Below are 27204 nucleotides of genomic sequence, written 5' to 3'. Positions count from 1 at the left end.
GGGATCCGTGGTTCTGGAAGCCTCAGAGGAATTTCACTCCAAAGGCTTATGACAGTACATAGTAGGAATCTCAAGTAGACTTTGACAGGAGTAATACTTGTCCCACCTCCTCAGTCAACCTCAAGGTGTCTTTGATGGTCACAGGCACCCTGTAGCCCTCAGACCCACAGAGGGTGGTCAGACTGAAGTCCTAAGCAGCAAAACTCAATGATGCTTCCACTCTAGATGTACTCCACATTTTTGAGACTCTGCTCTTATGTTAGATGATATCATCCACCCCGATGAAAACTGCAAAGCAGAGCTCCCAAGATCCATGTGTTTAAATACCATCGTGCTTCGCATGTAAGCAAAATGGGGGACCAACCTTTAGGGGTTTCATTTTTTTCCCCAACTATTTCACAGGGTCAATACTGGGGGTAGTTTCATTGCCCCCAAACTGACCTCTGGGCACTTCTCCTCTTGCTTGATTCTCTTAATTTGTGTGGAGTGAACCATCCTTCAATGAGTCATATATATCTGTGGAATTTAGCTAGTGAGAGCTTTTAAGTTTGAAAAAAATCTTCTTGTCTTTTTACTTTTAATAATAAAAAAATAAAAATAGCTTTTTCAAAGACTCTGATCCCAAAGTTAAACTACACAAATCATGGGAAAGGTGACCTTTCATTACCATTTGAAATCACAGGGCTACGAAAAGAGAGGGAGAGAGCTGCAGCTTCAAGTACAACCCTCTTTTCTTAGCTCAGAAAAGCTCATTTTTTTGCCAACTCCAAGAGCTCACTGAGGCTTTTCATCAGAGCACAGCAATCCATTCCAGCAGCTGCTGAGATATCCATGGCCTTGGAGTTCACACAAACCCTGCTATGGTGACTCTTTAGCAGTGTTAAAGATGAGCTCGAGTTTCCAGAACCCCAAGCACTTCCTCCCTCCCCCAGGTCAGTGTGTCTGGCTGCCTCCAGACACAGGGAAGGAGCACGGGGTGGAGGCAAAGAACAAGGGATGTTTGGCATCGGCTGACTCTACATTGACAGTTTTGGCTATTCGTAAGCAATTCCAGTGGCCCACAAAATGCAAGTATTCACCATTTCTCTGAAGCACAAATCTAAACCTCTTAGCAAAACTGTCACTGAGGGTAGATCAGTAGCTAGTCCAGAAGTCTGGCCACCACCTCTTGTTGTCACCTACCAAGTACGAAACAGCCCTGGTGAGGAATGAGAAGAAAAAGTGAAGCACTCCACACACATGACAGTTTGGAGCAAAATAAAAAGGCTTTATGAGGGAAATTATTTAGTGGTATTTGCCAATTAGGGGAGTCATAAAGGTCTCAGGAAACATCCATCATGAATGTCGAATGTCTGGGGCAATCGATAGGTAGGAAGATGATAAACAACTTGCATAAAAAGTCAGCCTTGCTCATATCAAAGACCTACAATGGGTAGAAAGTCTCTCAAACCATGTATGCCATTATGCAACAGCAGACAGACTCAGAGCTTTCCCTGACATTTATTCATCATGAATTACCAGTGAAAATACCGAATATTAAAAAGGTGTATTAATATTATAATGAGATTTCATTTTTAATTTATCAACTTTAGCATGCTTGCATGGGCACAATCTAACCCTGGGTCATTGAGTTATGAAATGACTAGCACCAAGGCCTAGTTATAAAGACATTGCCTTTTACACCTGATATATACGTTAGTTTTAAGGCTGGAATAAAAACCATAAAAACTTCCTAAATCTTTGTCTACATGATATCAAATCAAACCATGAATTCAGTAATTAATGCAAACTAGTTGTTCTTAGCAGTTTCATGGGCTGCTAATAACTATGACCTTAAAAAAAGGTTTTGTGTTCAAATGAATTTGGAGATCTTGAGTAGAGTTCAATGGATTTCTTTGCTTAAAGACATTATAGAACTTTTAATACGCATTTCTACTCTCATTAAAAGATGACTACAATATGTATTACTTGACCAAAGAACTCTATTTCTCATGGAACATCTGGTGAAACTAGTTTTCCATGTAACAGTCTTTGGGAAACTTTAATACAGGATCAGCCTACATGGTCTATGAAATGCATAGATTCAAGTCTGGTAGGTGCCACCCTGTGGCTGGTAATGAGCCCTGGATCATGTCCTTCACTTGAATGTCTGCCTCTCTTCAGGCAACACACTAATGCTAGTCTTCTGGCTGGCTCAATCATAATGTCAGCCTCCATTAGATAAAGACAGCTATTCCACCAGGGCACAAGGGACCACCTAGTAGAGAGAAAAGAATCATGACATGGGTGTCAGGAAACCAGATGTTTAGCATGATTATTTCACTTCAAATCTTTGAAGCTCTCTGGGTCTCATTCCCCATATGCAAAATGGGCATATAAGCTTTTGCTTCAGAGTTTTCTGTGAACTTTCAAATGAATGGATATGAGAGGAAATGCTCTGGAAAGTGTAAAGTTCTCTGGAGTTCCACAGGGAAGCATCATTGCTGTTACTCAGTGATGTCCTCCTTCCTTGGAACTAGACAATCTTTCTATTTCCAGAGACATCCCTATCTTGTCCTTTGTCTTCTCCCTAGAAAATGCAAGAAACTTCCCCCTGGTAAGGACATTGTCATTATAGCCTAAAATTCCTCCAGAAAAGACAAAAGGCCTTGTGAGGATATGGTTGTCCTTCATGACTTTTGCCTAAAGAGGGTAACTCAGCCTCCACAAAAAACCAAGATGTGTCATATGAAATGTTAATAAGTGTCTCCAGTAGGCAGTGTTGGAGAAGTGGCTAAGATGCCCTTTGAGCACCTGGGTGGCTCAACTGGATAAACGTCTAACTCTTGATTTTGGCTCAGCTCATGATCTCCTGGTTTGTAAGTTTGAGCCCTGTGTCAGGCTCTGCACTGACACCATGGAGCCTGTTTGGGATTCTCTCTCTCCCTCTTTCTGCTGTTCCCATGCTCCCATGTACATGCACATGCATACGCTCTCTCTCAAAGTAAATAAACATTAAAAAAAATAAAAAAGATGCCCTTTGAGGTTAATCCTGGTCCAACCACTTATTAATGGAGCCACTTAAGCAAGTCACTTAGCCTCTCTATGTCTGACTTGTCTTATCCATAAACTTTGGATAATAATACCTACTTCATGGTAGGATTATGATAGAATCAAATGGGATAAATTAAGTGTACCACAAACAGCCTCAGGCCCATCAGCCTGTGGATATAAATGAAGCAATATAATACACATATTGCACTGGCCTAGAGTCAATGTTCACATTACTTAATGCATTTCTGCGACCCATCCCAGTCCATCCCAGCCTTTATAGACTACAGTCCCTCCAGAAGCCAAGCTTGCCTTATGAAGAAACAAGGATGCTTTTTTCCCCATGCTGAATCACACTTAAGCTCAGAAGCAAGTCTACCTGTGCCTCATGGATAAAGAAAACAACTCCTCCAGCTTTGGCCTACAGCTCACCTTGGTCTTCTCCTTCAGGGCCAATGTGACTAACAGGCATCTTGCTGTTTTCTCCATCTCTCTCTGTCCCCTTGGAACCATGACTAATAGCTTTCTTAATTAAAAGCATTCTTCTCCCTCTGCATACCAACTCTAATGCTTTGGAGACTTCCAGCTCTACCATTGGGGAAGATCCAACCAGTCTTGAAATTCATTTAGACTCAGCTGGACCCAGGCTGCACCCATAAAGGGAGCCCAGTGTCTGGCACATGGTCATTGTTGAGTGGCTGGTCACAGAGATCCAGACACCGTCCTTGTTGCTCTATTCAACTTGTCTAACTGAAGACACACATCTGGGCTCTTCACTCCCATCTTTCTCTCTCTCCTCTTTTTTGCTTCTTTATCTCTAGGCTCACAGGGATGCTATTTTCCTTTTCTTCCCCTCCATCATCCCTTCCTTCTTCCTGACTCCAGGTCTACCATAATGATGATCATATTAATCTCCTATTTTCTGAAAGAACTTTGTAGACATGTGTCCTCCAAGCTCAAATGCCATAGGAGAGTGGGTCAGAGAGACGCAGAAGGTCCTGGTTACATGACAGAAGCCTTAACTCCACCTTGTAGAGGTGATAGAGGTCCCATTGGACATAACAAAGCAAAGATCTACTACAAATTTAAAAAAGGAGAACACATGAATACAAGCTGTTTCAGCCACTGCCTGTGAGCTCTACAGCCTGCTGTGTATCCCAAGGTTGGTACGACAGTACTACCCTGAAAGAGCCACTGGGTGGTGGGGAAGGTGGGGACAGGGATGCTATGACTATGGCAGCAATAGCCTCTGCACTTCACTAGCTGAGCAAAGTAGAATTCACAGCAGTCACCTCTTTCAGACTTGCAGGTAGCTCCAGTTCTAGCGTCCTGGCCTGTGGCTTGGTTTGTGGGACCCAAGCATGGCACTGGCCATCTTTCCTTCAAACTGATGAGACTAGTAAAGGCGTAGTTCCATTTTGCCTAGGCTTCCAGACTCTGAAAGTACAGAGGTTCCCTTTCCTGACTCTGCCAAGCTCCTGGGTGCTTCCCAGCTCAGAAAGCTAATCTCACATGAAATAAAGCCTTGGGACAGGACCACGGGAAGGAGAAGGAATGAAGGTGGGGTTTGGGGTAGGGGGGCTGGTTCTTATTAGCCCTACTAAGACAGTTCCATTTTTCTCCACACCACTGTACTAAGGAAATAATAGCCCCTGTAATTTTCATTCATTTCCTTAGACAACATTTAACAAACATTCACTATGTCTACTACACCACCAACTTTGTGCTGAGCACTGGGGAGAGTGAGAAGACAAAGACCCAGTCCTCGCCCTTGAAGAGTGTATATAGCAAAGGAGAGAGAAGTGTGAACAATGGTTACAATCCTGTCTGAGTAGGACAAATAGAAATGGGAAGGGGCAGCATGGAGGCCAGAGGAAGCGGTGACCAGCTCGGTCATGACCCTAAGAAAAGTTTCCCAGAAGCAGAAATGCTTGAGCTGGGGCTAAGAGGATGAGAGGTCCTGGATGGGATGTCAATTTAGCAGAGAAGTGAGGAAGGATAATTTACGTAGAGGGAGGTAAAAGCTGAAAAGTCACAGATACCTGAGGGATAGTGGCATGTTTGGGGATATGCTTAGAGGGGGACAAGTGCTTCCCAATGGCTATATCACTGTGGGAAAGGAGCAGGCTGGAAAGCTTGTCCAAACCAAATCCTTGAGGGGATTTCATTACACAGCCACTAGGACTTTATCCTGGCAGCACTATCCCAGGGAATTTTCTGTGATGATGGAAACTGACATGGTAGGCACTAGCTTGTTATGGCTAGCCAGCACTTGAAATGTGGCTAATGTACTTATGGAACGCAATTCCTAGTAATTTTTAAATTAACTTAAATATCAAAGCCACATGTGGGCAGCGGGTACCACACTGGACAATATGGGTGGATATCCCCAAGCATACCTTCAACAAGCTTTCAGTGAGGACTACAAAGCATGCTGTGCTAGTCGCCAGGGACATGATGGTGAATACAAATGACACGATCTCAGCCATCCTGGGAAAGACAGGTATTAATCAAAACATCACACCAATAAACTGTCATGTTGCAACTGAAGTAACTATTATAAAAGAGAAGAGCGTGGTATTATAACGTCTAAAGCTAGATGTGACCTAATCAGGGAGGTCAGTGAAGGTTTCTCTGAGGAAGTCATATCTGCTCCGAGAGCTAAAGAATAAAAAGTTAACCAGACTTTGGGAGGACATTTCTGAGGGACAGAACATGCTCAAAGCATATTCGAAGGCCCTGTGGTGAGAAAAAAAAATACAGCATATAAGAGAAACTGAAAGGTAAATGTGGCTGAGTTGGAAGGCGTCAGGAAGAGCAGGGTACATACGGGATGAGTGTAAACACACGGGCGGGGCCCAGACCTTGCGGAGGCTTCTAGACCATGCTAAATGCTGTTGTTCTCCTTCCTTTCTAAGACTAAGAGGAAGCCAGTGGAGAATTTTAATCGGAAGTGGTTGTAAAGATGAGGAAAGATGGAGAGACAGCTTTTCGTCAGAGAAAGGCTGGAAGGCAAAAAGGGCGGGTATGGATACAGCATGGTTGCTGGGCGAAAGAGACAGGATATTAATGAAGACAGGCACCGTTAAGCTGTGTTGACAAGCAAAGCCGAAGGTGTAGTGGCTTTTAACAAAAGGCGGATTATTTGTTGCTCATTCTGTTTCCATCTTGGAACAGATTTCACTCAGGAACCCAGGCTGATAAGAACAGCTACCCTGTCCAAAGTTCCCACCTTGCCAAAGGGAACTCCGGCAAGGGAGAGTCCCACACCAACAAGTAAATGCTTCCACCTAGAAGTGACTCACGTTGTTTCCACTTACAACTCATTGTAAACAACTAGTCACATAGCCCACCAGCACCATGGGAGAAGCCAGGAAGTATAACCCTGCCGTATTTTGAAAGGATAGGAAAATGAAGCTAGCCGGCAGATACCCCAAATGACTATCAAAAGGACAAAAGTTGAAGGAATTCATATTAACAGCCTCAAATTCTCTATAAATAGGAAGTAGAATCACCCTCTGAGGTAGAAGGCAGCCTCAAAAAAGTGAGAAAAAAAAGTTGAGGAAAAATTCCGTGGGAGATGGAAGAGACAGCTGAACAGTAGAGCTGATATCCCAGCCAAGACTGGAGAGATTGTAAATTCTCTGCCAATAGCCTGTGTTCTTAATAAAAATAGAAAATCTCTACCACAAAAATGGTAACATGCCAAGTCAGTGTCCTCCATGAACCTCAATTCCATGCTGTCAACTTCATTTCAAGATTTCTTCATATACACAGGGCCCTGAAGTGCACAAAACATGCCCACAGTTTTCCCCTCAGAGAATAAGACCAATGAGCTAGGGGTGAGCTGGGGGGCAGGGGGCCAACTGCACCCATATCACCACTCTGTCTAATGCTGGGCAAGGGCTCTAACCCAGCAGAAGTCTCTTTGCTTCTTTCTTCCAAAAATCACCACCCTGTGCACATGTGACAGTCGTGCTGTAAATGGGCCCATTTTCCTACCTGGAAAAATGGCCAGGAGAAGAAAATAGAACGTGTTATGGTTGCGAGTGTGCCTGCTCAGGTTCTCTGCTTACTGAGTATGTGACTGTAGTTAAGCAACCTAATCTGCTAGCCTGTAGCAGGCTCCCAGGTAAGGTGGACCTTGATGCTCAAGAGTCTCCCGACCTAAATTTGCACTACAAGAGACAACGAGGTCCAGCAGAAGCACAATTGACTGATACCCCTCACCCAAGTGCAGTGACCATGGGGAGGGACACTAGAGAGAGGGAAGATGACCTCTTCTGGGGTTCTGTTTCATTTCCTCTGTCTGCATGGAGCACAGGGACAGTGAGCAAAGGGGACCTGGGGACACCAGGGCTTTCTAGAGGACGTCTGAGAGTCCATTCAGACACTCACATGCTCTAAGCAGACATTCTCCCACTGTGTTTTCCTGCTGAGGCATCGTTTTACCAGATGCTCAGAGTTAAGAAGATCAGAGTTGTCACAAACACAGTCTGGCTGGTCAGGCACTACCCCAAACTGCACCACAGGGTGCCCGGTAGCTGCCAAACACTGTTAGAATCCATTGGTGTTGAAAGCATCAATCTGCATCCTCTTTGGGGATTCCTCTCAGCACTTGTGTAACCCTAGCCTGACCACATGGCACAAAAATTATCAATGTCCATTAATCTGTCAGCTCAGAGGGGCTATCTTTTGCATAGATTAAAGGAAGTGTTGTTTTTCTCAAGCAGCAAATCTTAAGAAGGACTAATCCAACTACGCATGTATCCCTTTTCTGCCTGGCAAAACTCTCAGAGGAAAAATAGAGTCTGTTGGACAGCAGTACAGTGTTGCATCTGGAAGCCTAACTGTGCATGTTCAAGTCCTAAGTCCTTCCCCTACTAGATATGTGGCCTCAGCTTCCTTACCTCTATAATGAGAGCAAATAATACCTAATAAAATGATAATCGATGTTTATTAACACACATAATGCAGCCAGAACACGGTAAGTGTGTAATAAATGTTAGCTAGTGGAAGCTGCTTGCCATGGTGGTTTTATAAGTAGAACTACTCTTAAGTCTAAACCAGTGTTTCTCAAATTCAGTACTATTGACATTTTGGGCCAGTTGTTTTTTGGGTTTTGTTTTGTTTTGTTTTGTTTTGTTTTTGTTGTTTTTGTTTTGCTGGGGGCACCATCCTGTGCATTATAGGAAAGTTAGCAACGTCCCTGGCCTCCACCCACTAGATGCCAGTAGCCTTCTCCCCCCATGTTGTGTCAACCAAAAATGTCTCCAGATAGTCACTCATGTCCCTGGGGGAAAGGGTGGGAACAAAATCATTCCTTGTTGAGAATCTCTGGGATGGTTTTCAGAATCCAGGCCTCAATCCCTTAACTACAAACCCCGGGGGCAGGGATTACAGTTCTCCAAGGATGTATTGCATCTCTCTAGACCAAATCCAAGGTTAAATCAAACTCAAACTCACTGTATCTCTTGGAACTAAATTCTCAAACTTAGCTGCACCATGAAACCACCTGAGAGCTTTATTCAAAAACACCAAAGTCGGTGCCCCACCCACAGAGTCTCTAATCCAATTCTTCTAAGTGGAAGCCCAGGGAATGTGTTTTTTAAAGGCTCTTATGATTCTAAATTTCGGAAAGACTGAGCTCCTGCAAAGTAGGACCTCTCCTCATTCATCTTGGTCTGTGAACAGTACTTACCCGGCACATAATGTACAGGCTCCCTGCTGAGTAAACGAATAGATGGGCACAAAGTGCAAAGTCATACATAGGCTTTAATCGTTCTCAAACTAAATATAACTCCTTAGGGGCGCCTGGGTGGCTCAGTCGGTTGAGCGTCCGACTTCAGCTCAGGTCACGATCTCACAGTCCGTGAGTTCGAGCCCCCCGTCGGGCTCTGGGCTGACGGCTCAGAGCCCGGAGCCGGCTTCCAATTCTGTGTCTCCCTCTCTCTCTGCCCCTCCCCCGTTCATGCTCTGTCTCTCTCTGTCTCAAAAATAAATAAACGTTAAAAAAAATTTTTTTTAAATATAACTCCTTATAATATTCAGATGATGTTCCAGGCTGGTCTTCAAGTATGAGGCCACCATCTCCACTTTCTCCATGATGACATGTGTCCTCTGGGGTTGAAACTCCGGGAAAGAACTCTTACTATCCAAAGAAACCCTAACATTGGTTCTGGCCTGGCAGTCTTAGGGATGGAGCAAAGAGGTGGGTGGCTCCCAGGGTGTCCATGGAGAGTCTCGGAGAGACCCTCTGGGGCCTTTGTCCCCCAAAGGAGGACTCAGATCACTTACTGTTCCACAGTGGACCTCAGGATTGCTCCCTGCACTCACTAGCATGAGTTGCTAGCCTACCCCCATATCCTGCCTGGCTGTTTTAAGAGGGAAAAGCACAGCACCTGAGGCCTCCTCTCTGCCCTTCCTCAGGCCTGCTGTGAATCGTCTGATACAACTTCCTCTAAAGATCAGATACTACTATGCTTTTGCAAAAAGAGATTTCAGATCCTCAAAGTAACGGCTGTCACAATAGGGGAGAAAACTATTGCTTTTTGGTTATTTTGCTGCCTTTTGTTCAGCTCTTTCACTATATAAATATTTGCATGAAAGGATAATCCTTTAAAGCATTTTTCTTCTTCTTGGTTATCATGTTTCCTAGGCTACGCAGCCTTAGCTTCTGAAACTATCATGATATTCATCATGTGCTGCATCTGTTAAAATAGTCAGAGTCTGATTATTATTACATCCTGATTTGGAGGTTAACAAGAAGAGAAGAATTTGAGGAGCATTCAAGGGAGTAACATAAATCCCCAATGCCTCCAAGAAATAGATGCAAATCAGATGCATTTACTAGCCCAAAGTGGAAAGCACAACAAGAGCCATTTTCAAATTGTCACTTTTATCCCAGAGTCAAACAGATCTTAGAAATTATAGTCCCCCCAAGGACCTGTGACTAACTCCAGTAATTAAGCTAAAGACAAACTCTCATTATTTTTCCTCTAAGTGGTCATATATAGATTCAGAGTCTTAACGAGCATTTGATCTTTTATATATTCCTCCCATTATGTACCATAATGCATTATTCTTTTATTAACATTCATCTGCCTAAGGTCATTTGTAAATTCCTTGATGGAAGGGGAGTTTTTTAAGTATAATTGTGGATGAAAATCTGTGCTTAATAGAGATCCCTTGACTTACATAATCCAGGCCATAGGCATACTGTACTTAAAAGATTGGAATAGCCTCCAAATGTTCTTCTTACCTCTTCCCTCCTCCCCCTGTCCCACACACAAGCTACAGTTACAAAATTTTTTAAGTAATCAGATCCTGTCACACCCCTCTCCCATCTTCCATCTCAAAGGGAACAAGCCAGGTGGAGTCCCTGCCCTCAGGAAGCTTTCAGTCTAATAATCCTCACTGTAAGAAGCAGAGCCTGAGACAAGGGTCCTTGTGCAAGTGAGCAATCTTAGAAGAATCCTACAATGAGGGGGCAGAAGCTGGAGAAGAAGCTAATGTAAGAAATGATTTCGGTGAAGCTAACTTCAGCCTGATCTCGTGGGAGAGCTCTGATGTATGAGTAGCACCGTAGCAAAGCAAGGGGCATCTGTATCAGTCGGTCATTACTTGTAGGTTGCCCCCAGGGGAGAAGCATAACCTGCCAGGCATTTCTGGGCAAAGCAGCTCCCAGGGGCAAAGGTAAACTTCTGGAGAAGGATTTATCAGTGAGCCCTCAGCAGCCAACACCCCCACCAGCAGGGGATGGGAGGGCCTAACAGGTAAAGAGATCTAGGTGGGCCACCACCACCATCTTTCATGCCATTAAAGTGCTTAAAATCCAAACTACTAACCATGCCCTACAAGGTGCTGCACGGCTTAGCCTCTGCTTCCTCTCCAAATTCACCTCACACCAAGCTCACTCTTGCTCACTCATCTCCAACTACACTGCCTCCTTCTCTCTCCCTTCAACACTCCATACTAATGCCCAACCCAGAGAAGTTATTGATGCCTTTCCCTCATATCTCTACTGGCTGGACCTTCTTCATCATTCAAAACTCAGATCAGCTATCTCCTTCTGAGAGAGACCTTCTTGATCATTCTATCTGAATGTCACCATGTTGCTCCCTCCCTCATCAGCCACTCTCAATCCCAGTACATGTTCTGTTGTAGTATCATTTGTTTACTTGTTTACTGTCTATTTCCCCCAACACACTAAACTCTGTGGCAGCAGCTCACCTCTGTATCCTGAGCCTATAGCAGACCCGAGCAAGCAAGAGATGCTCAAAATTATTTACTGAGTAAGCAGATGAGTCAATGGATGAAATACACCTGAGTTTTCTTCCAGGTTTTATTTTTCTGAAATACAGTAAAATCTCATGTTCTAGATGACGTGCATTCCTAAAAACTGTTGAGGAAACTCTCAGGGTTCTCTTGAGAATCAAATAGCAAAGTAGCCTATGATGAGTTATTAATATTAGCTATTATTTGTCTCATTCTTGGACTCCTATAACTATTGGCAATGAGTCCATGGAAACTCAGATCGCCACTGACATGGTTATTTTATGAATAAACGAATGAATGAGAGAGAGGGAGGGAGAGGAGGGAAGGAAGGAAGGAAGGAAGGAAGGGAGGGAGGAAGGGAAGTTATTTAAATATAAAATACCACTACTTGATTAATAAAGTTCATAATATTTTGGCCCAAAACTGAATCCTGAAGAAATTATCAATTTTTATAGTATTATTCCATAATAAACCCATCTGATGTATCATCATTTGATTGCTTTGCTTGCTCTCCTTCTAATAGGTGTTAGCTCTTTCTGAACAGGCAGATTTGCAAACTTCAAGGAGGAGATAATCATATGACACCTGTTATCAGCTAAATCTGTGAGCATTAAAAAGAAAGACCCAGCCCCTGGCATCAGGAGCTTACCTCCTAAAGGGCTACCCAGACCTCAATTCAGCCCTTTATCTAACAAAGAAAGGAAAGATTAACTCAGGCAAAAATGATGTGGGAAAACTTTAAGGAAGAAGAAGGGGTAGCTTTTGAGTCAAACCCTAAAAGATGGGTCAGAGCTCAAAAGAAAAGGGGAATGAAGATATTCCAGACAAAGAAATGGGAGGGAAGCACAAAAGTGTGATAATGTTTGGAGAACTGCAGATGGTGAGAGCGAAGGCATATGGGAAGAGAAGAGCCTGGGGAGGAAGGGACAAGATGGGGAGTGGCAACTGCAGACCAGAAGCCTGAGGTCAGAGAAAATGCAACCTGCTAGGGATGTGGGGCCAGATGTGACAGGCTATGAAGATGTGCTGAAATGTATGACCTTCATTCCATAACAGAAATGGAATCAATGACGTTGTCTCTACAGGTTGCCTTTATAATCATACTTACTTCATTTGTTACACAAACAGCCTAAAAATAGAAAAAATTTTAAAAGGAAAAGAATAATCTACAGTCGTGTCCACATGTTGATTGTTTTCATTTCTTGACATGCCTCCAACTATTTCCCATACAGACACATGTATTCACATACTTACAACCATAGGGTAAATAATTCTGTGATGTGATTCACCTAGCATTAGAACACTTTTCTATTGTTTTCTATAATTATTATTTTTATGACAGGATAAGACTCATGTATCACAGTTTATATCTTGTCTACTGATAGACATTTGCTTTTTTCATAGATTTATATTTTTCTATTATCTTCATACATATCATTTTCTTTCCTTCTTTTTGTTATTTCCGAAAACTGACTTTGTGAGAGTGAGGCTCCTGGGTCAAAGGACACAAATATCTGTGGAACACATATTGCAAAATTATTTTTCAAGGGCTACACTATTTTTCAATATCAGCAGTATTATACAACTGAACCAGTTTCATCGGTACTTTGCAAGTATTAGATATATTAAAATGTATTCCTCTGGTCACTATGCAGATGAGCATTTTCTACGCGAATTCTCCCCACCCACAGCCATTCACTACACACCACCACCAACATCCTTTAGCATTTGCATATTGGAGCCTTGACCTTTTCAAAGGTGACATGAATGGCTCTTGCGCAATACAGAACTTTTTACATATATTTGTGGCTAAGTGCTAGGTCATAACTGGAGGTAGCCTTGTTACCATAAGACAGTTCGAGTAGCAGGGTTTGATAGTGTACAGAACGGGAGCTAAGATGCTACTGGAAGAGTCGAATGGGAGGTGATGCGGGCCTAAAGTAAAGTGGTAGCTGTGTTCATGAAAAGAAAGAAGAAATCTTGCATAACTGGTTTTTTGGAAGTAGAAAATGGGGCTTTGCAATCCAGCACACAAATTCAACCTAGAAGTTTCTGTGGGAGTCTGGCCTATCAATCACAGGACAAACTGTATTACTCAGATCCCTAAATTGCCCTAACAGAGATTTCACTTAGGTGACGGAGGATATTGGAGGCCATCTTGGAGCCTAGGGGACTTTGTGATAGGATGCGGCAGTGCAGAGCCCTGGGCCCACATGGGTGGGGGAAGGACTAGACAGAGGACAAGGAGAGAAATAATCAGAACTCAAGAGAAATGCTCAGGAAGAACACATATAGAGTATTTCTCTCTCAGGAGTGCCAGCCCTGTCCCCACACTTCATGTGCGTGCCTCAGCCTCACAGCCTTGGTCACATGTCCCCATATTACTGATGAAGGTATGGGGGCCCAGAGAGGGAACGCAACTCTCCAAAAGTTGGGCAACTGGTACGAAGTAGAAGAGGAATTCCAACTTAAATCCCTGGTCTCAAAGCCTCTGTTCTTAGCCACCAGGCTGTGCTGGGACCTGAGGGGTTAAGACCAGCTTCCCCCGCCTAGAGAGTGCCAGAAAATTGCCAAAGAGAAGAGGCATGGGGGGCAAGTGAACCCACAGAGTCAGGTGCTCCTACTCAACCCACAAGCCCTGTGCACAAAGGCAGAGAAGTGCCGGAAACTGGAGGAAGTCTCTGGCTACAGAAACTAACTCAGCCAAGATCCTCAGAGAAACTAAACCTCTCAGTGGATCCTTCAGTTTCCCTGGATTATTTTCAGTGGATGCAAAATAGTACTTGGTTTTCTAACAAGGACCCTCATTCAATGAGCAAAAAGATGTTTAAATGTTCACTAATTTGGAAGCTGCTTTCAATAACCAGCATGCTGAAATTTAGTGCTATTAAGGCCCATTAGGGAGGATTTATAAAGACAGAATTCCAAAAACCAGATCCGTCATCACCAGTTACAGATCCCTAGCCGATAATAGCCCACTGGCCAGAGAAAATGGTGTACTATGAGGGTAGGGGACATACACGTATATATGTTCTATTTTGCACATGTATGCACAACTATGTAATACTGTTGTTAAAGACTTCTTCCTGAAATAATGGACTCCCTCCCAGAAAATCAAAGAGTGCGTGATTCTGCGGAAAACCCGATCTTTCAACGTGTGGATCACGGTGAATCTTTTCTAGGTGGAGGAGGGGCTAGAATCATGAGCTCTGGATTGAGACAGCCTGAAGTCACCTTAAGCAAACCACTTAACTTTGTTTTTCCTTCATCTCTAAAGTACGGGTCATAATGCGTGCCTTATAAAGGCCTAGAACATAGTAGGTACCTGATAAATGTGGACGACTAACACATTGCAAATGCTATCTTTCAGGAATTATTCTAATCCGCAGCAGGTACTAGTTACAGGACTGGCTACACATTATCTAGGTAGCAGGCACAGCACAGCCCGCTCCAAGGTATTATACTCTATTATTAGAAAACAGTTTTCTATTTCTAGCCTTAATCTGTTCCGTTGGAAATGTCATTTTATTATACTATTAAAATTTTATGTACATAGATATATAGTACTATACATGTAATTAGTGGAGAAACAGATATAACCAGTATGAATTTGCTTCAGGACTCTTGGGTTAAGAAATCTCATACGTGGAATGGGAGTATTTGGGTGGTTGACATCTTGGTTGTGTGACCTTAAACAAGTGACCTAGCCTCTCTGTGCCTCAGTTTCCTTACTTGCTTAAGAAAAAACATAAAAGGGGCGCCTGGGTGGCTCAGTCGGTTAAGTGTCCGACTTCGGCTCAGGTCATGATCTCGCGGTCCGTGGGTTCGAGCCCCATGTCGGGCTCTGTGCTGACAGCTCAGAGCCTGGAGCCTGTTTCAGATTCTGTGTCTCCCTCTTTCTCTGACCCTCCCCTGTTCATGCTCTCTCTCTGTCTCAAAAATAAATAAATGTTTAAAAAAAAAAAAAACAATGGTGTCTATGCCATAGGATTAGTGTGAGGATTAAATTAACACATGAAAATCACCTAGAATAACGCCTGGTGCATCATATATATCCAATAAATGTTGGCTCCCTAACATTTTTTACTTTTCTAAGCCATGTGAAATCTGGCCCCATATCTCCTACCCAGGTGGCCAGAAAATCCTGTCTCAGTCACTGTGGAGCATCCTCCTCTGTGTCACACCACAATCCTGAAAACTCACCTGTATACCCAAAGGAGGGCTCTTGGCCCATCCACTTCTTGTGGATACCCACTGCCCCTAGCACGCACTGATCACCACCATCTGCCCAAGCTGTAGCTCCATCCAATTCATTTAACAGTTTGTTTGAGCAGCGACTCTGTCCCTGCTATTGTATTGGGAATACAATAACAAAACAGAACAGACAGGAGTCCCTTCCCTCATGGAGCTTCCAATGAAGCAGGATCTCTGGGCCAGACTACTGCTGAGGTCCTCCCTTTCCACAAAGAAGCCACTTGGCACTGGTGAATCCCCCAGCACTCTGGAATGACCGCCATCTGGGGGTCTTTCTACCTATGGGGCAGAGTTCAAGGGCAATCTGATGTCTACACCCCACAGAAAACTCATAAAGCCCAATTTCTTCTTCTAGTCTCAGGAAGCATCTCTCCAATATCAGATACCCTTCTCCATCCCCTCCCCCTCACTAGACCTTGATACCCCAAAATGGCCAGCATGTGGTTTTTGGAACCAATCCCAAGAACTGTGTACTTCCTCCTGAACCACAACTACTTGGCTCACAGAATCCTCCTGGACACCTCCACAGGAAGTAGAAGGCCAATCATTCTCCCATCATGATACTTCAGCTGAGAAAACATGACAGGCTCATCTCCCAGGAAGGTTATTCTTTTTATTATTTTTTTTTTGAGAGAGAAAGAGTGTGGGCATGCATAGGGGAGGGGCAGAGAGAGGGACAGAAAGAATCGCAAGCAGGCACCACACCCGGTGCAGAGCCCTGTGCGGGGATTGATCCCATGACTGTGAGATCATGACTGAGCTAAAATCAACAGTCGGCCACTCAACAAACTGAGCCATCCAGGTGCCCCTTCCAAGAGGGTTATTCAGACACCCAGTGATGCAGAGGAGATTAAGGGAAGGGCATCTACAGCTCAGTGGGCAGGAGGTGGTATCTGGGTTACAGAGGTATCCAAGGACAGGAAGACAGAGAACAGACTATCAGGTCCGAGGAGTGGAGGAAATTAACATGATTTTGAGAAAGCAATTGCATCAGAGTTCAGGGACCAGATTTCAGATAGTCCAGAGGCTGTGGAGAAGGTCAAGAACACAGGTGAGAGCCAGCTGCGATTAGGAGGAACACTTCTTCTGTGAAGGAGAGGAGGAGACGAAAAGAGGATGAGCGTCCCAGGAGAGAACAGTTGAAAGCTGTGGAGGGAGCTCTCACCCAATAGTCCCATGGAGAAGGAGGTAACACGGAGAGCTGGGACTGAAAGCAACACAAGCGTTCAACTTATCTTCTGGTGCTTAATACTCAGTGGCTTAAAAAAACAACAAATACTTTTATCTGCTTACAATTCTGTGGATCAGGAAATCTGGCATGACTCAAGTGAGAAGTTCTTATGGCCACAGTGCATCAGCTGGAGTCCTTTGCTCAGCTGTATCAAACTGGTGTAAGCTAATTGGTGGTTAGGCTGAAATGGAAGATTCTAGAAGGCTTCACTTACGTGTCTGGCACATGAATGCCCTTTTATATAGTGTGTTTCTGTCTCTCTCTTCTCCTCTCCTCTCTTTCTCTCTCTCTCCCTGCCTTCTCCCCCTCCACATGGCTATGTTGCATTTCCTAACAGCACAGTGATCTCAGGGGGGGGTGGTCTCCTACAGGGCAGTTGTCTTTGAAGAGGGAGCTTTCCCAGGAGTGAAAAGAGATGCTGAAGATCTCTAAGGTCCAGTCTTGGAAAGTTCTGCAGCATCACTTCTACCACATTCTGTTGTTCAAAATAGATCACTGAGAGCTAGCCCAGCATCAGTGGCAGTGGAAACAGACCCCACCTCTGTCACACTGCAGAACATGCGAGATGGGAGAGATTATTATCACTATCTTTAGAAAGGCCATCTACCCCCAGGCAGAAAGAAAGGGTTAGACTTCTTATTTGTAGGGGCACATGGTAGAGTTAAGGAGATGAGCTAGAAGATTCATTCATTCATTCATTCATTCATTCATTCAGCAAATATTTATTAAAAGGCTACTATGTACTGGACACTGTTCTGAGTACTGTGAACACAATGCAATTAAAAAAAAAAAAGTCCTTACCATTATGGAGCTTACATTCTAGTGCAGTGACAGATGATAAACGTGTACCATAAAGTCTGGTGGTTACCAAGTGATATAAACAAAGCAGGGTAAGAGGCAGGAAGGGACTGATTGGCAGGTAGAGGGAAGACTTCTATTTTGGTCAAGGTGGTCAAGTGAGACCTTAGTATGTTTCAGGAAGAGTGGGGAGTGGAGCTACATCACACTGAAAGAAAAAGGAGATTGGCAGGATGGGAAGTATGCAAGAATCAGATTATCAAAAATCTCAAAGATATGGGAAGAAATGTTCTTTTTCTCTACCCATAGTGGGCAGTAATTGATCAAGCCTCTTGTCCAGATGAAGGGAGCTCAGTTCTTAGAAGAAATCCATCCTTACTGGCCCCTTCCCTGTTCTTGGGGAGTTGAGGAGAGGGGAGATTACAGAATCTACCATCATCCCTGTGTCCTCTGACCCAGGTCTACCCTTCTGGATTCTCAGAGCTTGGGAAAGTGTCTTTGCTATATGTTGGACATTATAGCAACCAGAAGCTATCCAAACTTGGTCTGGAAATAATATACAAAGAATTCTGCAAAGCTCCAGATGGCTTTGTAAATCCAATTAAACTCACAACTGGCCCAGAAACTTTCCCCATCATAATTACATTATTGATCATTAACATTTAAAGAAGTTGCAAACAGAATCCTGGACAATGCAATAAATTATAATTGTCTGCTGGGCAGGTTCCATGAATCAGGTGCCTCTGGAGCCTTTTGAGACTGTCTGATGCTGTAATTTAAATGATGTTGTTCTGCTCTTTGGTAAATGGGAGTACAGCAGGGGCGGAAGTGGGGACAAGTGTGTGCATACAATCTACATTATGGGTTCCTGCCCATATATCTAAAAATGAAAGACTATTAGCTGCCAAGACACCCTGTTTTTCTGAGGCACGTTTAGTCTCCATGTTAGGGTGATGCAAGACTCCTGAGCAGCTCCTACCTCCTACTGCTCTCCAAAGGTCATCCACCCTGAGCTATCTTCATCTCTCCTGACACGTTAGGTTCCGAGGCATCACTAATAAAACAACAATCTATTAAGTGCTTAATCTGTGCCCTTAACCATACCAAGTGCTCTGAATACCCTCATTCAGCGCACCATCAATATCGTCATCCCCACTTTCCAGATGCAATAGCACTGCCTGAGAGGCAAAGTCAAGATTTAAAGCAAGATCTATCTGACTTAGAAGCCCAAATTCTTTGCAGGTCCTTCTTTTCAGCATGCCCTTCCTGACTCTCTTGATGGTCTGCTAACAGACTCTCTAGCTCAGCTCAAAAAACCCTCCTCCTCCAGGAAGCCTTCCCTCACTGCCCCTCCGTATCCCCTCTTGGGATGGGTTGCTTCTTCTCTGCTCTTTCATAGCATCCTGATAGCACTGCTATAGCACCGACTGAGCTACAATGAATCTTCCTGTTTACCAGTCTCCCTGACTAGACTTAGAGGGCCATGAAAGCCAGAACATTATTTTTCACCTTTGTGTTCGTGGTATCTGGCTCAATAGGTATTTTCTGGACGAGCATATGGGTGAATGGATGGATGGATGGATGGATGGATGGATGGAGGGATGGACAGACAGATACAAATTTATGCATACATACATGCATGTAAGCTTAAACATATCACAATTGCTTATGAGATTCAGTTTCTACTTCTGAAGAATATGAACATTCTGAGAGAAATAAAGACGTTATTGCCATGGGTTGATTAAAAACAAAAACAAAAAACAGCACCCAAAGTAAGACCAAAATTAACTCACCAGGAAATTTTCTACATATATATACCTTGGGGTGTGACCCCTGAGTGACAAAGGGCACTAGTGTCTCTTCAAATACTAAACAGAAGTGTCAAGGGGACCTTTCCATTGGTTGCTGAATATTCATACCCATCATTTGACATGTAAGAATGACAGCCAGCGGTCACCTGCATGACCAGGGTGTGCCTCCACCAGAAATAAACACTTTAGGTTTCCCAGTGTCTGGGATGTGATAAATTTCCAGATTTCCTGGAGAAACAAAAGGTGCAACTGGGGATGTCCAGGCTGGAAGCATTAGTGACAGAGCAGACACAGATACCACGAAGAGGAAAATACAGCAACCTTTGCTACGTATCTGGCTAAGGTGTGTGCCAGGCTTTCCGTCAAGTAACAATGTCCCTTCAAGTATCAGATGATAGAAATGGAAGCATGACATCAAGAATTAGGAAACACCCCTTAAAAGTTGTCTGTGTGCTCTAGATGTGGAAAATTATGGTAGCTGTTGGGGAGGGAATATTCATCATAGATACACTCTACTGTTTGCATGGGGCCCAGAACTTTGTGAGAACTAACCTGAACATTGTCTACACTGGGTTTCACTTTGTTGGTCAGGTTGGTGCTGGGAAGTGGAAGAGCAGGAAATAAGGTTAATGTTAAGTTAAGACTGCAAGACAAATTCCCAGAAACGAGAAGTCTGGGAAAAACCTGAGTATAGGGGTGAACAGGAGTTCAGAGTTCAGCATGAAGTGGTCCTCAGGTCCTCCCTGACCTCCCCATAAGCCAAGAAAAGCTAACTTTATATAGGGAGCTAAGAGTACTGGCTCCGGTTTTCACACCTTTATCCATCTGGCTTTTGGGAAACTAAATCATGTAGTCAAATGGAGGTGACATGAATAAGACGAGTAATCTACTTGGGATCATCAAAACAGAATTATGCAGGCCTGAACCCTGAGAAGGAGAAACTGTGGAACAGTGGAAGGCATTACTTCACCCTGGGCATTAGTTCCAGTGACTCTATTGAGGGAGTGCCCTCTAGAAAAGATGGGCATGAGAAGATACAGGCATTTCTGGGGTAGACGGATGGAAATGTGGAGATTAGACATGATGGTGAGCAAGTGGCCACGTGTGCTGAGAAAGTGGATGGCCCTCACAACAAAGGCATTCGAGGTCTTGAGGAATTCAGCATCCACTACCTCGTGGGAGCCCCCCAGGCCAGCAGCAGAACTGCAGGAGAAAGAAAGTCATGAGAGCAGAGTAGAGGGCAGAGGGCTAAACACACTACAGAGGTAGGTGCAGGCCAGCCCAGGAGGCGTCCATGCAAGCAGAACAACAGAATAACGAGCTGACGGTAGGACAGCCAGAACAGAGCTACAGGGACACAACAGCAGCTGTACCTATGCACTGGATCAGCCACCTGGGGACACTTCAGGGAACATTTAGTATGTGACTCAAGTAGAAACACATAGGAGGCCATCATAAAAAACTGCTTGCCATCCAGCCTGAAAGGGCTCTGACGTAGCAAGTTTTGGAAATTCACAATCTTCCCAAAGGCAAAAAACTTGACCGCCTCACTTACTACTATATTTTCCACACCTGAAGGTGCTTGGTGCAAAATATCAAATAGCATTTACTACACGTCTGGTCGTTGGACAGACAGATGCATGTCAATGGGGCTGGTCTGTACTCACCAGCTGACAAGACCGTTAACATTTGGGTCACATATCTGCTATTTCTTATTCCTGAACCAAGGGTGTTTCAAGATTTATGTCTCATATTATCAAAATACTGGTAATGGTATGTCAAGATTTATTTCAAGATTTATGTCTCATATTATCAAAATACTGGTAATGGTCACATTTCATAAGTGTTGAAAATTCCTAAGTTTAAATTTTAAAAAGCTTTAATTTTAGGGGCACCTGGGTGGCTCAATCGGTTAAGTGTCCAACTTTGGCTCAGTTCATGATCTCACAGTTCGTGGGTTCAAGCCCCACATCAGGCTCTGTGCTGATAGCTCACAGCCTGGAGCCTGCCTCGGATTCTGTGTGTCTCTCTCTATGCCCTTCCCTGCTCAGGCTCTGTCTCTCTCTCTCAAAAATAAAATAAACATTAAAAAAATTTTTAAATAAATAATAAATAAAAAGTTTAAATTTTAAAAGACACTTAATCCTGAGTGTGTTTTAAGTGTAAAACTGCATATACAAATAAAAGCATCAAGTAAAAATAAAACATGGACAAAATATATGTTACACATACACGAGCATTATAATATAAATTCATAAAAGACGAAATTAATTTTAAAGTGTGATTTTTAAATAATTACATAAAGGTAAAATGTAAAGTGTGATTTTAAAAAGTAAAGCATATCAAATACATCATTGCTGAATTATATGCATGTACACTTCTCTGCAAGACAAACTTGAAAATTTTGGTATCATAAAGTTATAAGTCAACTCCAAAGAGCTCCTTCTGATTTCTTCATCTGCAACTGACCTAATATTTTAGTAGATAATTTGATAAAGCCTTTTTGGAAAATGCATGACCACTTCACCCTGCTACCTACCACTAGTTCCATCAACATAGGAAAAGAATTTTTGTTTTGGTTGAAACCTGTGTCTTTTATTTCAAGAAAGTATTTCCAGTCTTTGCTTTCTTTTATTTCATTAAATATAGATGCAGATTACCTTTATCAAAATCAGTACCTTTAAATATATGTTCTCCTTGTTGATAAAGTCTTAGAACTAGAATAAGAATTATTCTGCAAGAAAAATTTAAATCAAATTTCTTCCTCTACTTAAAAACCATGAAAACTGTAGGTGAATATTCTGTAAGTGAGCATACCCTTGATTGATAAAAAAAATTAATGTTTTATATAATTCTTTGGACAGGGCTTAACATGTAAATGATTTGTATTTCTGACTTTTATTACAGAAATAAAATATTATACCAGAAGAAAAACAACAGTATTTTGGCACTTCAAAATTGAACCATAAACCAAAAATTGAACTGCTTTTTCTGAACCCCTGAAAAATACTTTGAGTCAGGCACGATTAGGGTCATTTTATAGATGGAGAAACTGAGACCTGAGAAGTTAAGCCACTCAGTCCCTCACCAGTCAGTGGTAGAGCCAAGATTTACACCAGGTGGACTGACCCCAAAGCCAGTGCATGTTCTACGCCCCCATGCATCTTTACACCTAAGGCACAGCAAAGCCACCAGGAAAAGTCTGCAGAGTTACGGATCCAACTTGGGAACATTATTCAGTCAGAACTCAGGCTCAGAGAATTATGTGAAACTACAGCTCTTCTAGCAAGTTGTGTCAGGTGGGATTTGGCAAGAGACCCAAGATACTAATTAGGTCCTCAGCAAAGCAGTTTTTTTACTGGAGTCTGTACTTTTCAATGCTGTAAATCTGTGCTTAGGTGGCCTCGACATTAACCTAGTCCCTGGCAAAGTGGTGACCAGGCATTAAGCAACTACTCAATCAGCTGCTGCTGCTCTTGTCTGTATGCAGGAGAGAGCACCCAGGATTTTGTCTTTGGTGTGATTTATTCCGTTTAGGAAGATAAAGTTGTTGAGGAAACTGGCTTGAGTCCTTCCCCTTATGTATTCCTGATTTTTATCTCCACTGGGACTTGGCTGGCCCACAGACAGAAACACAGAGAGATGAGAGTTCTAACAGCATCTGAAATTATGAGGTCCCTGGGTCTCTGTGGGCTTGGAGAAATCACTGTGGTCCCTTGTGCTTTCACATGTCTCCCTGATTTAAAATCTACTTTGTGGGAATACAGGGTAACAGTTCTAACCACTGTCTTTGAAGTCAGAGTGGCCTGGTTTCAAGTCTAGACCATGTCATGATTGCCTTTGTGATTACAGGCAACTTCCTGAAGTTCTGTGTCTCAAACTTCCATCTTTAAAATAAGAGCATAATTGGGGCACCTGGGAAGGCTCAGTGGGCTAAGTGTCCAACTTCAGTTCAGGTCATGATCTCACGGTTCATGGGTTCAGGCCCCGTGTCAGGCTCTGTGCTGACAGCTAGAGCCTGGAGCCTGCTTCACATTCTATGTCTCCCTCTCTCTCTCTGCCCTTCCTCGGCTCGTGTTCTGTCTCTCTGTGTCTGTCAAAAATAAATAAATGTTAAAATTTTTAAAAAATAATAAATAAAATATTGACATAACAACAGCCATCTCAAGGAATTGATATGAGGGCTAAATAATATGGTGACTGTTAAGGACAAAGCCTGACATACAATAGATGCTTAATAAACAACAGCTATTCTTTTTTTAAGTTTTTATTTATTTTGAGAGAGAGAGAGAGAGCATGTGAGAAGGGAAGAGAGAGAGGGAGAAGAGAAAATCCCAAGCAGGCTCTGCACCGTCAGCACAGAGCCTGACATGAGGCTCGAACTGATGAACAGTGAGATCATGACCTGAGCTGAAACCAAGAGTCAGACGCTCAACCAACTGAGCCACCCAGGTGCCTGCAGCTACTCTTTATTATAATAATAATTATTATCATTATTGTGTGAATATTTCTGGATTTATGTTAGCTTGCAATGGTAATGGCATACATAGAAATTAAACAATCCTCATCCAATCCAAAAGAAAATCCTCAAACCCTACTTTAGTCTCATGCTTCAATCTTCTCCTGCACAAGAAAACAAAAGTCTAGTTTAGTTTGTATCACCTCTCCCTGTTTGCCTTCTAGTAAAGATGTGAAGACAGTTAAGTGTTCATCAGAACCTGAGTAATACAAAATTTGTTATATTTAGAAATTGTTCTGAAAGATGAGTCACAGAGAAAATCATAAAGCAAATCTTAGAGGCTTCAGAAGAGCACACGATTTATCACTCAACAGATGTTTAAGATTATGAGCACCTGTTATGTGCAAAACATAAGGCTGCACACTCTTGGGGATACAGACAGTTGGTTCCTTCAAAGAGCTTAATAACAGTGGAAGAGATAAGATGTAAACACAATAGTACAGCTCTTCACGACTTGACCCTTAAGCCATGACTGCCAAGTGAGTGGGCCGTAGAACAAGACCCAGAGGCGTCCAAGACATCTCAGGGTGTTGAGGGAATTGGCAGAACTTGAAAGTGGGAGAAAGTTATGTCTCAAAGGCTTATTAGGAACTGAATCAGAGAAGGGCAAGATGAACACAGGCAGGTAGGCTACACTGGCCATGTTTGGGAACAGTATGTAGAGCAGCTTGGCTGGAGGGGAAGGTCCAAGAAGGTGAATAGTTGAAGACAATCTAAGAAGGTTTGTGAAACGCTGCCTCCATTTCTGCTATGGTTTCAGGCTATGACATAACCCTTAGTGGGGACGACAGAGTCACCGCCCAGGTATGGTGAGTGGCTTCTCTGTGGCATTGCGAAAGAGCAGAGGCAGTCATCTGGAGCTGGCTAGAAGCTCACTCTGAGCCCACAGTGGGACTCTGGCTGTGAGAGTGAAGGCAGACTGGAAACCAAGTTTCGTCATCAGCACCCTCTGCGCTCAGGGCTGTGGGAGGACTCCTGGTGAGCACTGGAAAATCATATACTTAGCATTCGCCTCCACAAGGGTCAGGCAAGGCCCCTTGCCATTGCACCTGCACTCAGGAAATGGCTCACCCACAGCCCTGGGAGAAGTCCAGCACCATTCGTTTAGGTCTCTGTGCCCCGGAGACTAAAGCGCAGGCTATTCATGAACAACTGTCTTCATCGGAAAACCATTCTGTCTCTGGTAAGAGAGAAGCTAAGTCAGAGATACAGTGCTCAGAGTAACCCACCAGTTTGGGGCATTTATGTAATTCCAGTTGGTCTGTGAAATTGGAGGACTGCTTAATTTAAGCTGGGAGAGAGTTTCTTGTGTCCTGCTGTCCCTGGAAAACAGGCACAGAGAACAATGGAGTAAGCTATTCAACTCATCAGATGATATCAAACCTTCATAGGGGTGAAGGGCCTTCAGAAGTGCTCATCTCCTCTTGCTGCACAGCAGATTTGCAGGATGGCTCAGTGAGTAGCCAGCTGCCTGGCAGGACACCCAGCTGTAGGAATAACTAAGAAGCATGCCAGGGCTGGTTAAGCTTGCGGGTGCACATGTGGAAGATGAGGTAGGGGAGGCTGGAATGGAGTGAGAGACATCTATCTGTACAGGCATCCAAATGGATTCTCCCATGAATGAGAGGGATGTCTGAAAGACACTTGACTAGTAAGAAAATGGAGAATTTTGAAAATGGCACTGCAAAAGGTGGGGACAGTGAGGCAGTGCGCTGAGGCAATGCATACCAAACAAAGAAGCAAAAATCCCCTAGACCTGAGTGCCAACACCTATGTCCCTTGTTGGCTCATTTCCTGGGTAGCCCCTCCAGATAATGGTATGAATTTTTTCCTGATAACATCTTTAAACTTCTAGTTCCACTGCCTTCTGAAATGAAGCAAGTTGTTGTTATTGTTTTCCTATCTCCTGGCACGTCCACAGTGAAAATAAGTTCAGTCGAGACGTGAATTCAGTCATCTGTCTGTTCATTATGTCTGCTGGAGACCAAGCAAACTTTCAGCCTTTTATATCCATATGTCTATCCAGATGTGGTGACATAGCCAGAAGTGCTGGGAATCTACCAAACAACTGGGATGATGAGTATGGAAGGTCTGTAGATGGTTCCAGATTTTCAGTCTGAACCCACCTTCTAGCTATGCCATTTACTCATTCAAATAGCACTGCCTGAGTACCCATTCATTGAGCACTATACTAAGGACCATAGGAGCCAACCAGGAGGAGTTTTCTCTCTGGTAGAGGATCACCCAGGCATATAACTATGATAAAAGGGAGAGACTAAGAACTGCATGAGAGGAGAGAAAGAGAGATTTTCACCCGAGTAGGGAGGGTGAGCTTTCAAGAAAGATACTGAGCTGAACAAAACCTGGATAGTGAAGATGAAAGGGGAAGCAAACTGGGTAGCAGAGATACCTTGAGCAAAGGGTCTGCGATGGTCAAGCTTGGAGTAGGCTGTGAGAACAGTGCTGCTAGAATCTGGACAGAGACTAGGGATGGAAGGAAAAGAGTTGGAGTCAAGTTGCAGCAGCAGCTGAAAGTCAGGTCTGAACCAACTCCTACTCTCCCTTCCTTTGCTCTGCTCTTCTTCTTTTTTCTTCCTTTCATTTCCTTTCACTTGCTTTCTTTCTCTACAGTTAAAATCCCCTCCATTTCTGCCTCCATTTCTCCATCCATCCCAGACAGTGCGAAGGAAGGGGACATGGGATTAGCATAGGACTCTCACTGCTCTGGAGAAGCAAGTCAGAGATTGACTGTCCCCCCTCAAGAGGACACAGCCCACCACCAGAGAGTGAAAAGGAGACACCCAGAACTCTGGCTGGAAAACCCTATGTGCATCTCTGTGGCACAGCTGAAATCTGCAGGCTCACAGACATGACTTCCTGCTTGGCAGAAAGAACAAGATGGTGAAGGGACCCAGAAGAGATGCAGGAAGCTTCGGCTGTGAGAGGAAATATAGGGAAGTGGTTGAGAATGTCAACTCTGGAGACAGATGTGAACAGTTATGGTACCACTTTATAAAGGGCGTGAGAGTTCCCACCCTAGTGTGTTAAAAGGATTAAATGAGAAAATGTTCACAAGGTGCTCAGCACAAGGCCCCATCCACATGAGTGCTCAATAAATGTTAGCTTTTTACTGTTTTATTTATGACAGAGAACTAAGACCAGGAAGGACTAAAATCTAAGCCAAACAAATCAACAGCATTCCAAAGGGAACTGAGTGGAATATAAAGACCTCAGGCTTTGGAATCAGAAAGACCCAGGTTAGAACCACTTTCTAGCTGTGGGAC

At 43.5% G+C, this 27204-nt stretch overlaps 1 protein-coding gene across 1 annotated transcript in view; it reads left to right on the top strand.

Annotated features, from left to right (window-relative positions):
• TRPC7 (transient receptor potential cation channel subfamily C member 7) overlaps positions 1-27204 on the top strand; it is a 136870-nt gene that overhangs the window by 45463 nt on the left and 64203 nt on the right. The window lies entirely within an intron of this gene.

The sequence above is a fragment of the Panthera leo genome, chromosome A1, assembly GCF_018350215.1.
Source record: "Panthera leo isolate Ple1 chromosome A1, P.leo_Ple1_pat1.1, whole genome shotgun sequence".
Taxonomy (NCBI): Eukaryota; Metazoa; Chordata; class Mammalia; order Carnivora; family Felidae; genus Panthera; species Panthera leo.
This window is presented reverse-complemented; position numbering and strand designations above follow the sequence as displayed.